The sequence below is a fragment of the Haplochromis burtoni genome, unplaced genomic scaffold (assembly GCF_018398535.1).
Source record: "Haplochromis burtoni strain Fernald_Lab_line unplaced genomic scaffold, NCSU_Asbu1 Contig_420, whole genome shotgun sequence".
Classification (NCBI taxonomy): Eukaryota; Metazoa; Chordata; class Actinopteri; order Cichliformes; family Cichlidae; genus Haplochromis; species Haplochromis burtoni.
This window is the reverse complement of record NW_024582781.1, coordinates 464132-476008: the sequence shown is the minus strand read 5'-3', so window position 1 is coordinate 476008 and position 11877 is coordinate 464132.

The window sequence follows — 11877 nt, the reverse complement described above, 5'->3', positions numbered from 1 at the left end:
ACCATAGGTCATGTGACAAAAACTAGCCCATCTTCAAGGCAAGAAACAGAAACTCAGTGAAACACAATGAAAGGCCACATATCCCACTTCTGCGTGAATCAACATGTTATTGGTGAGGGAGCAGCACTGCAGTGCGTTCCACAAACATGTAATTAAAATATCGATCACGCACCTGCTCATTGGTTTACAGTCACTTTTCATTAGTTGCAGTTGTTTTCACTGCTGTGACTGCCGTTACTGAGTCACTTTCACTGAAAGAGAACATTACCACAATATTGTAAACAGCTTTCTCACTGGCAAGAAATGATCAGTAACAGTACTGCAACATCAAGCGATAGCTTCCCTCATCACTTTTTTTTCCCTTGGCTTTACCAGAGGACGTTGCACTCCACCATCCACAGTGATGCACAATTACTCCTTCAATATGATGCCACACAAAGACGATTTGGAGAGATGGAGAATCTGATGAAAAGCATTGAACAGGAATTAAATCATGTTTTCCACACCATAGGCTCAGAAAATGGTGCTTGAGACACTGGAGAGCCCAGCAGCGGATTCCAATCTGTGGACTGAAATTGGAAATGAACAGTGGTGGTGTCTCCATTCTGACAGCCTCGTGTCAATAAAAGTCAGTTTCCCTCCATTGCTTCCCATTGCTGACCACATAGGAACGTTTGTTAGCTTACTGTCAGAGCACTGGACAGTTAACAGTGTGCTAACATGCATAAAATAATGATTAGATTCACGAGCAGCGAGAATTTAACGATTAATCTGAATGTACAGCTCGGCAGAGTAAGCGAGGGAAAGGGGAAAACAAAGTCTTTTAAAACCTCCACCTGTGCCCATAAGTGCCATATTATACAGCGGTGAATTGGTCATTTTCTGCATTTAGCGAACAGCACATGACAACTGCACGGGCAAAGGAGATCTTATACTGTGATTTATGGTTCTGGAGTGAATTATGGAAACACTGACCTTCCCTTTACATCCCATCAAACAGATAACTGTGCATGTAAGTTGCTGTTATGATAGAGGCTACACTGTCATGCCCGCTTACATGTTCAAATATAAGCGAATAGCAAATAAGACTAGATTCATATCGGACCCTGCCTTTGATATTAAAGGCAGAAATTTGGCGGTGGCATTCCAGCGCATGGCACTATCATGTTTAAAAAAAATGCGCTAACAAAATGCCATGAGTGGTGGTATCTCACATTTTTCTTTTCCAGCAGAACATCATGACAATACCATCTCAGAGGGGTTTTTTTTCTTCATATTATTAAAAAAAATCCTCTTCATCTCTCCCACCTTTGTTTGCACTTTCAATTTGCATATCAAAGAAATCCCATCGGGACCTGCTTTGCATATTTACATATGATTAGTAACTTTAAATGAACATGTCAAAAATGGTCGAATTTTCTTTTTTGAATGTGCGAGGACTACCTAGCTTGTATAATTAGTGCCAGCACATGTAACATAGCCAAAAAACAAAACAAGCTGATTTCAAACAACACAAGAGGCACCTTTTATATTGCCTTTCATTAGGCGTACTCAAATATTCCTGTCTCACCTTGGACCTCGAAGCTTGCTAAATGATAACTCCCTTCGAATGATAAAGACAAAAATATGTACTGTATGTTTGTGGTAATATTTCTTTGCAATGACATTAGGTCTCGTAAATTCCATCAGTTTGCTTGTGATGGGAATATTTTTAGATGTACGGAGGAAGAGTTTGAAAAGAGAACAGCTGGGTTCAAGGTCACTTAGTTCTGTGACAAAAACAATCTGTCTGCTTACTGTCATATAGTTCAAAGTCACAATAGGGTAAAGTGATATTCTGTCTTCTTACCTGACAGCAGAGTATGTCTCAATGCTGACATGTTATTCCTCTCATTCTAGAGGCCCGAAGTGAGATCTAAAACCAAATTTAAACATTTTATTTTGCCTGTGTTTTGTCACATGTGGGAGGGATGGGAGGGCCTGTGCCTTCTTATTTGCACCAACTTGAAGCTTGACATGTTTGACGCCTCGTGTGCTTGCGTGTGGATGCTGCGGATCGTTGTGAAATTGAAGCCAAACTTTTGCCTGCCGAAACTTCTGGAAGGATGAGATCTCCTGCAGGCCGTGGTGAGCGCACAGGGAGCCTAAAAATGAACTAACTATATGATTATTAATTGGAGCCTATTTTGATTCAGTATTCCACGCTGCATATCGTCACGGGTCCTCAGTGGGGTTGTGTCTGCGTATCGGCGTGTTGAATTGGGGGCTGCAGCAGCAGTCTGGAAGGCTCTGCCGTGTGGAGCGCTGCTCGCTACCCGCGCATCGGCATACCAATGAGTGGGGTTAAGAAGGCACCGCTCCTCACGGAGACACCGTTCCTTCAGCAGACCCAATACGCCAAGTCTCCACGGACCTATTTCCAAAAGCTGCTCCTAATGTGGGCCTGTGTCAATCACCCCCACAGACAGTTCCTCCCTCGCTCCCTCTCCAGTCCATATGAAATAGTCATACATTAGGAACCAGGGGAGTACACCTCGCTGTCTAGAAGTCCTCATGTATTCTAATGCTATTCAAAAGCTGTGGGTAGTTAAGTGAAAGACAGCTGCTGGTTGTTGCATCCATTCCTTCTTTTTTGGCTTTCAAAGAGTCGGATTTCGACATGCAAGATTTGGGCTGTCTTTTGTCTCTGTTTGTTTGTTTATGAAGAGTCATACTGTGCAGGCAAGAAGAGACTTTAACAGGAAAGACGTCATTCTGTCAGCCAAAGGACGGGGGCTAGATATTGGATCTCGCTGTGACATGTTTATGTGACAACATCATTTGACAGCTTTGACACTCCATAGTCAAACACCTTCAAATGGCTGAGCAGTATACCCACTCAAAAAATATAGGGACACCTTTTTGTTGCCAAATGTACACTAAATTGATGGGATAATGTTGTGTGTGTGTGTGTGTCTGTGCGTGTCTGTGTTTGTTTTCAACAGAATAGGGCTTTGTGTGCATTTCAAACATCATCAGGACTACAAGCCCAAACTTGTAATGTTGCTTCACTGACGGCCACATTAAAACGTAGTGAAGAATATTGAAGAAGACATTCACCTGGAATAAAATTATCCCTTCAAACAGGTAATTAAACTTTAGGTTTGGGGCTTTTATTTTATTTTTATTTTAAATACAGATTAGTGCATTTAATATGTAAGAGCATTATAGATTGTAAAGTCATTAAGCGGTGGACGACACAAGTAAATAAAACATAAACCTAAAAAAGGCCATTAATAAACTTCACAATCTAGTAAGTAATAGGTGCTGTTAGTTATTTAGTCATAATTTAGTCCTGAGGAAAGGACAAAAAAATTCAGGAAAGCACTTAAATGGATGTTTAAATTATTATGTGGAGGCAAATGCAGAAAAAGGATAGCAAACAATAAAATATTATAAAGACATGGGCCTAATATCATTTTTCCGTACATGTATACACTGTAGCGGCTTTTTAAAATATTTACTGGCCGTCAAAGCAATTTGTACTACAAGACACATTTACAAACATCAACAACTATTAATTTATCACAATTAAACCCGCACACACAGACACTTTTTGCATCAGGGGAAATTTGGGGTTCTTTTCGGGGCCTTCAACAGATTGAACCAATAACTGATTCTAGTATTTCTCTGGCATGACTAAAACTTGCTTGGTATGGACTATTTTCAGCCACATGTAGTGCATTATTGAATCATAAAAGCAGCAAGACAGTGTTGTGGGAGAAAATAAGAGTAGACTATAGTGCCCACATTCAATCTATATTTTTAACAACAATGAAGCTTCACTAATATAAAGCTCCAGAATCCACACATATTACTACTAAGTAGGATAGATATGATGGAATGGGCTGCTGTTTATATAGAGCTTAACTGATCTTACTGACCACTCAAAGCATTTTACTCTTAAAGCTGTATTTACCTTTACACATATATCCTTACAGCACTTTATTCTATGCATTTACCTACCTTTGGATCCACACCTGGTCAGTTTAAAATGAGTTTAAAAATCTGGCATGCGTGTCTTTGGACTATGAGAGGAAGCAGGAATACTAGGAGGAAATCCATGCAGTCACAGGAAAAATATGAAAAACTTTGGGGAATAATACTGAAAGAGCTTTAAAACATAAGAACAACATAAGAACTTGAACTGAAAAAGTTGACAAAGTAAAGGGGATGATCCCGTCTATCCTGTACTGACTCCTGATTTATCCCGGGGCCTTACATTTCTACAACTAACACATTATCCCGCTGTATGGAGTCACGCTGCGAAGCCACAGAGGCAGCCGCTAAGGTTCTCTGCTACCAAGGATCCAATCTCCTCTGGGGTCAGAGTACAGAGGGTTTCCATGGCTGGTCCAATAACACCATGCTTGGTTGAGTGCGGCCCACGCTGGGCCAGAGGTATAGTCACAAGTCCACAGGACGTGAGGTAGGATGAGTAAACCACAGGGATCTGACTGGATTTATTCTCCTACCAGCATCTTTTTTTGGTCAACAGTAAACCTATTGTACAGTTTCAATGCGTTATAAGCAGCAATGTGACAAAAAGAGACAGGAAATAAAGACAGGTAGAGAGAGGATGGTGCTAATAGATAGAGTCTGACAATGACTTTTTTATTTCATCTTATTTTTTTCCAATTCTTTGTAAAACAGCAGGGAAAAAAATCAACCACAACAGTAAATGTATCGAGGGCCTTCAAGCAGAAAATTATGAACACTTTGTGAATAGTTTTTGTGCACACTTCCTCATGTACAACTTATCTCAGAAGTTAGTTGAGCATACGTGAAAAGAAGCGGATAAACCAATTAATTGTAAAGATGTGCTATGTAGAGAATGCGGATTCTTTTGAATAGATTCGTTTAGGATACAATGCTGAAGGCTGTTCCTTTGAGAGTATCGTTCTACTCAAAAAATTAACTGGAGTATGCAGCTGGAAAAATTAAACGACTCCCATTCATTGTTATGATGTGAAATTAAGTTTTAGTGCATCGACAGTGAAATGAGACATTGGGCTGGCGCTAATTCATCTAGTTATAGCGTGACAAACATATCTTTACATGAGAGAATATTTGATAGCATAAAAAAGAAGGGTCACGAGAAGACTGTAAAATGTTGCCTTTGAAGAAATTGCTTTGAAAAGTCGTTTCTTTAAGGTGTCAAATCCTGAAATACCTACACAAAGTGTCAGGAGAAACTTTGTTATTTCTCAGTTCCACAACAATTTAGACAATGGTTTGTAGGAAACTGTCAGACTTTAGCTAACTTCTGTCTTCACCTTCACCTGTTCTGCCTCTGTTTGCTTTTACTTTATATAAATATTGGTGGCTTCCTGCTGGCTTCCATAAAAGACAGTTAATCAGATTTTACCTTCATCTGGTAGTTAGTAATATTCAGATAATACACACATTATTTTGGACTTGATCTCTTTTATTATTATTATTATCATAGTTAGATACTGCAGAGGAAAGTGTAAAGGACTGTCTGGGGGAGGGGTTGGATAGGTTTTTACCTGAATGTATGCTTTACTTCAGCTGCACAGTTTCCCAGAAAATTAGAGCAACTTAAATTTTGTGTAAAAAGGATTGTAAAAGGTATCATTAGAAGTCACGGTTCCTATTTTGCAATAGTCATATGCATGCCTCTCAAATTGCGTCTTTATTTTGAATCTTCCACATAACATAATAAAGTGAGGCAACAGTAATCCCTGAGTTAACGTAGGTTTTGCACTTTTCTTTTTAAAAAATTTTTTAAATCTAGAAAAAGTGAAAGCGAGAAATACAACATTTTTTTCATCAGTCACCCTCACAAGACAAATAGTCCTATAGTCCTTCATTTGAATTTAAAGTTATGTCTTTTTTCAGATATGCACATTGTCAGGAAAATCAATTCCCATAATAAGACCTTGAATTCCATCAAATAAGAAACAAGCCTTTCTTCTCAGTATTGGGCACAGTTACCATATACCATGAGGTCCAGTGGAGGAATTTATCATTACTGTGTGAAGCCTGATGGTATGTGTGCTTTTAAAATTAATGACAGAAGCACTCTGACTTTTAGTCCATCTAAAATTTTCATTAAATTTCATTATTCAGCTGTCTCTGTGGCTCTGAATTAATAAACTCCAGGTATCATTCCATGAATTCATATTACATTTGAGACGGATGGACTCAGGTATGCAGCATTTTTTCCCCCTTTACAATATCCTAAAAACATACAATTAAAAGTAAGTAAGTTCAAAGCACTTTCTTCAATGTGCAGCTTTGGTTCTTGCTTTGAAAATAGAACAGATAGAGCTGCTGCCTAGTAAGACGATCTCTCTTATAAAGAAAGACGGGCACATGGTCAGGGGCTATTTTTGTGAATGCAGAAATCAGTGGTTCAAACATATATCAGTTAGCTGGAAAAATATCTCTTTTTACTGACACTGTATCTGCATAAAACCCAAATATCTCTTAATGGCAGTGTCGTTAACTATTTTCATCTATACAACCTGATTTCCAAAGTACTCTATATGAAGGACAAATGGACAATACTCATTTTTAATTTGTGACAGTATACTGAAATAATATCACAGTGCTGTACAGATGCCGACAAAGTAGCAATTAACTGAAACCACTTAAATTTAGGAGGTGATAAGCAACTGCAGGAGAAGGGAAATTATTTTCCAAAGCGAACATTTAGGCTCAGCAAATCCTTCCTAGATAAAACAGTGTAACTGGCAAGAGTCAGACTCATGAATACAGATTTATCTCCCACGAAAGAGTTTCTGACAGACATGTAGGGCATCTCTGCTTTTTTGTCATGTTTCTTGTTTTTATTTCCTTACATAAAACATCTGTATTGTTAGAAACTTTCACATATCCTGTGTTTGAATCCAGAAATCTAAAAGTATCCCCAGTTAATGTGGAGAATTTGCATTGTGTTCCATTTGACTCTGAAGAGCAGATTCCCGCTGTGTTTAGGGTCCACATTTGTTTACCCTATATGATGGCACTGAGGTTAAAGCTCCCTCTGGCTCTATAGACAGGCAGAGCTGGAAGGCAGTGTGAACACCTGTTAATAGCACAGCCGCCGACAGTTTTTCTTCAACAAACTCTTTAAGAGATTTTAAATTACAACACGCCAAAGAAGAAAGCATCAATATCAAGCCACCTCTCTCAGGCTCTGAACCTTCCACCTTAAACTCACAGCAGACATTGATGTAAAGTTTGAGCACGTCAGCATATCAATGTACAGATAAGAAAGAAGCAGATGCTTTTGAAAAAAGAAAGGAGCTTCCATTTCCGTGGAAAAAGAAGGAAGGAAAACTAGGCTTGGGGTGGATTTGGGCAGTCAAGTCAATGTTCCCATCTGGTAAGAAGTGTACTCACGGAACACTTGTCAACACTTCAGGTGAGAAAAGTCATTAACTGCATTCAAAGATAGTCTTTTATCTGTTCCCCCTGGAAGTAAACTCTGTGGTCCTGCTTTCCTGAATGAATGGATTCCTGCCAGATCTTTATTTCTCTTTGCTTTTTCCATCTTGTTTCTCTTCGCTTTGTCTTCTTTTCAAAACTAAATTAAAATGCAGATATGTCAATAGTTATTTACGGGACATTGCAAAAAATGATCATGGGTTGGAAAAGATTACATCTAGTGTATCTTTTTGTCAAAAAATTAGTGAGTTTTTAATATTTTCCACTTTAATTTAGAAACAGAATGCAACTGCATCTGCTTTACCTGGAGTGGAAAAATGCTTGCTCCACATTGTGTTGATTCTATTGTTTGGTCCTTGTTAATGTTTTCTCAAAACATATCGGTTTTTAATCATGTGCCTGATCAATGGATTGCCAATGTGCTCTTGCAGCTCTTTCTCTGTGTCAGAGGGTACGCATGAGAAGAGATAATTTTAGACAACGAAATTCCGTGTGGGGAGTCATTTTTGGAAAAATAAAACATAACGGACCTCAGCTAGTTTTTGGAGACTCAAAAACAAATTTGTTGGGGGTGGCTAAGAATTCTGCCGCCACAGCATGCAGAATGTTTCCATTCCACATGCTGGGAGGATCACTTTGTCCACCCTCTTTTTAAAAGTTAGGAAAACAACAAAAGATCAACTCATTGCTGTGCTTTAAATAACACTAATAAATGCTGGTATGCAAAATAAAACATAAATCCCATGCAAAGCAATGCTAACGTACTATCATAGGGATGCCTGAATAATGTCTCCATTATACACTTGCATGGAGAGGAAAAATAAAACACAAACAGTAAGTAACGTCTAATATTTCAGAGCTACCCAATAAGTTTCTAATTATTTATCATACAGTATTCTGAATTCATATCAAGCTGATTAACACAAATAATACCCAGCAAATTATTACTCATCTCAACCATCTTACACTTAAACAGAGGCAGTGAAAATATTTTTTTCTTTATTGCAGTGCCGTATTAATGCAGGTACAGGTACTGCATTTTATGTATGTCTCCATTTGTTGGTCTGCGTTGGAATAATTTCCTTTGGTTGCCTGTGAATTCTCATATGCAGAATTGACTAGAATATGAATGATAACTTATACCCCTAGTCAGTTTGCCATAGAAAACCCATATGGGGGCCCCAAAGGGCAAAACTGTTGTTAGCCAGGTGTGAGCAAACCTACTTGGGGCCCACATGGGATAAGGATAAGGCCCACACATCCCCACAGTTGACCGTCAGTTACCCATTGTGGGCACACACAGGTATCTTCGCTGACACAATATTTATAATACTGCGATTACACCATAGAAGATTTTTACAATCAAAGAATCAAAAGATCAGTAAAAGTGAAACTGCATCTTACATATACACTAATATACTGCAGAAGAACTCAGGAAGTTAAAGTTCAATTCAATTCAATTTCTATTCAGTATCATTTATATAGCACCTAATCACAACAACAGTCATCTTAGGGTGCTTTATATTGTAAGGTAAAGATACTATAATAATAGAAAGAAAACCCCAACAATCAAATGATCCCTCATGAACAAGCACTTGGAAATAGTGAGAAGGAATCAAAAATTCATTTTAAAAGGAAGAAATGTTTGGCAGAACCAGGCTCAGGGAGGGGCAGCTATGTGCTCCAACCAGCTGGGGTGATGGGAGGAAGACAAGACAAAAGAAACACTGTTTTAAGCCTAATCTTTAAAAGTAGAGAGGGTGTCTATCTCCCAGTTCCAAACTGGGAGCTGTTTCCACAGAAGAAGGTCCTGAAACCCGAAGGCTCTGTCTCACATTCTACTTTTAAATATCCTAGAAGTTATCAGGCCACATTCTATTTTATAAGACAAACTCATTTGACAGTATTTGAGTTCGGTAGCCCACTGTGGCCCATCTGTGCCCTACATTTAAGCCATTTTACCCTAGTGGGGCTTGTTGTAGGCTGCCCATCCTGCGCCATGTGCATCTGTCCACATTGCCTCAATGGGCCCAAAGAACACATGTTTGCTGGGAAGGTTATGGAAAGCAATTTGAGACTGCATCATTGTAAAGATTTTTGCAGCAGTTTTCAACCCACAGTGTGCCTTTCCCTTTCTTTTTGGTACATTGCTATTTTAATGTAATATTTTAGGTAATAGTCAAAAACTCAATGCTGTAACTTTAACTACTCATAAACACTCACAATAATATTTATTCAGAAACAGGGTACATTTTTAGTTAGTTTGTTAGTTAGTTTTAGAATGTTAGTTTTAAAAATGATCTCTCTGAGACCTGTGCAGTGAGGCATGGGGTCCCTCAGGGCTCTGTACTTGGACCCTTGCTGTTTTCTATGTATCTGCTGCCTCTTGGTGTTCTTTTAAGTTCTTTTAATGTAACCTTTCATTGTAACTCTGATGATCTGCAGCTTTATGTTCCTCTAACCATTGGAAATTGTGCTGAAGTCTCTAAACTAGAATCTTGTCTATCTGCAATTAGGGGCTGGTTATCGGATAATTTCTTGCTCCTAAATACTAATAAGACAGAGTTGATGGTCATCGGACAACAAAAATTTCAGCACTTGTCCCAAAATGTCATCTTGAAAATTGATGACTATGTCATAAATTGCAGGGACAAGGTAAAAAACTTGGGCATGTGGTTCGACATGGTGCTGAGAAGCTGCATAAAAGACATCGATACACTGTTAAAAAAAAAAAAATTGTAATATAAAAGTATTTTACAGTTTTGTACTGTTCTTCTAGAATATCATTAAATTCACATATATAGACTGTGATTTTACATTTCAAATGTAAATTAACATAAAATCCCTGTAAATGTAATACAACATAATTTTCTTGTTTTTTAAATGTATTTGTCTGTACATATGCATATTTAGATTGTTAAAATACATTCACAAATGTATCATAATTTCACAAATATTTGTCTGTTATTTGAAAGATTGAACTGTTAAATTCAAATGTAATGCTATGGAAAAATATATAAAATGATTCGTATAAACCTTTTTCACATCAAATCATTATTATTATTGTTGCTATTTAGGGTCATCATGGCTCAAGAGTTGGGCGTTCGCCTTATAATCAGAAGATTGTCGGTTCGATCCCCGGCTCGGACACTCTTGGTCGTTGTGTCTTTGGGCGAGACACTTCACCTACTGGTGATGGCCAGAGGGGAGTTATAAAGTAGAACTGTAAAGTGCTTTGAGGGTCTCATAAAGCACTATATGCAATCCATTGTTATTTAAACCAACTGTTAACTGTATATTTCTGTACATTTAAGTATTATTATTCATATTGCTGCATTCATTGACCTTGTTTATAGATAATTTCATTGTTTGATCACGTTAAATTGTTCCTAATTTAATGTTTAAAAGCACTTGAAAAAGGCAAAATCCCATGTAGAATTAGGGCAACAAACTGTATTGTCATTACTGAAAATAACCGTATTTTCATGGGAAAGTTATTTTCTGTTATTTTATGGTATTATTTTGGCGCTCCAGCTGCCGGAATATTACTAGTTTTTTAGGATTTTTTTTTTTACAGTGTAAGATTAAAAGGGATTTTGTTGGGCGTCGCTGGTTAAGCAGGCAACAATATGTCAACTCAGGGGCTCTCTGTCCTGTCCTACATCCCACATTAACCCCCCACCCTCCCAAAAAAAGCTAAATAAAAAAATCTTAAAAAACGAAGAAGAAAAGCTGCTGTAGCATCCCAACTGTAGTTTAGTTGTCCTTAAGAGGCAAATTGACTGCCAAGGCAATTTCTTTTTCAAATAAAATTCATATTTGAATTTTGAATAGTTTTGACTTTTTGTCTAAATATGTATGTAGGCCGTGCAGTGCATCAAAGAAAAATGATTCAGGATGGCAAGTTTCTTTGTATCTTTTTCCAAATAATGTACAATATGTCAGTAGGCAATGGCAATATACCAACCTGGAAACATTTCTCTGTGACATTCAGGTGCTCAGAAAATATACTGCTTAACCAGTTCCATGTTCAGCAACTTCTTTTCACTGTGGATGAATCCTCAGAAATCACCTCTGTCTGATTACAATAAAAAGAAAAAAAACAGCCATGTTTAATAAGATGTCACAAAGAAAATTATAAATAATTGTCCACTATAATATTTTCAATATAAAAACTTGGAAAACAGACAATTACAAGTGCCACTTTTCAGCTTAAATCTGTTAATTCCCATATAAGAATAAAGCCTGTTGAAATGGCTCATGCATGTTCCTGAGAGTGGGACAACCACGAAGACAGCCGAGACAAATGTAACTAATTGTGATATATAACCTCAAATTGGGGGCAGGAAAGTGTCTAAATAATGGCAGCTAATTTGGCTTGTATTGTGCTTTCTTGATGGGCTTAAATTGAATGAGTCAGGA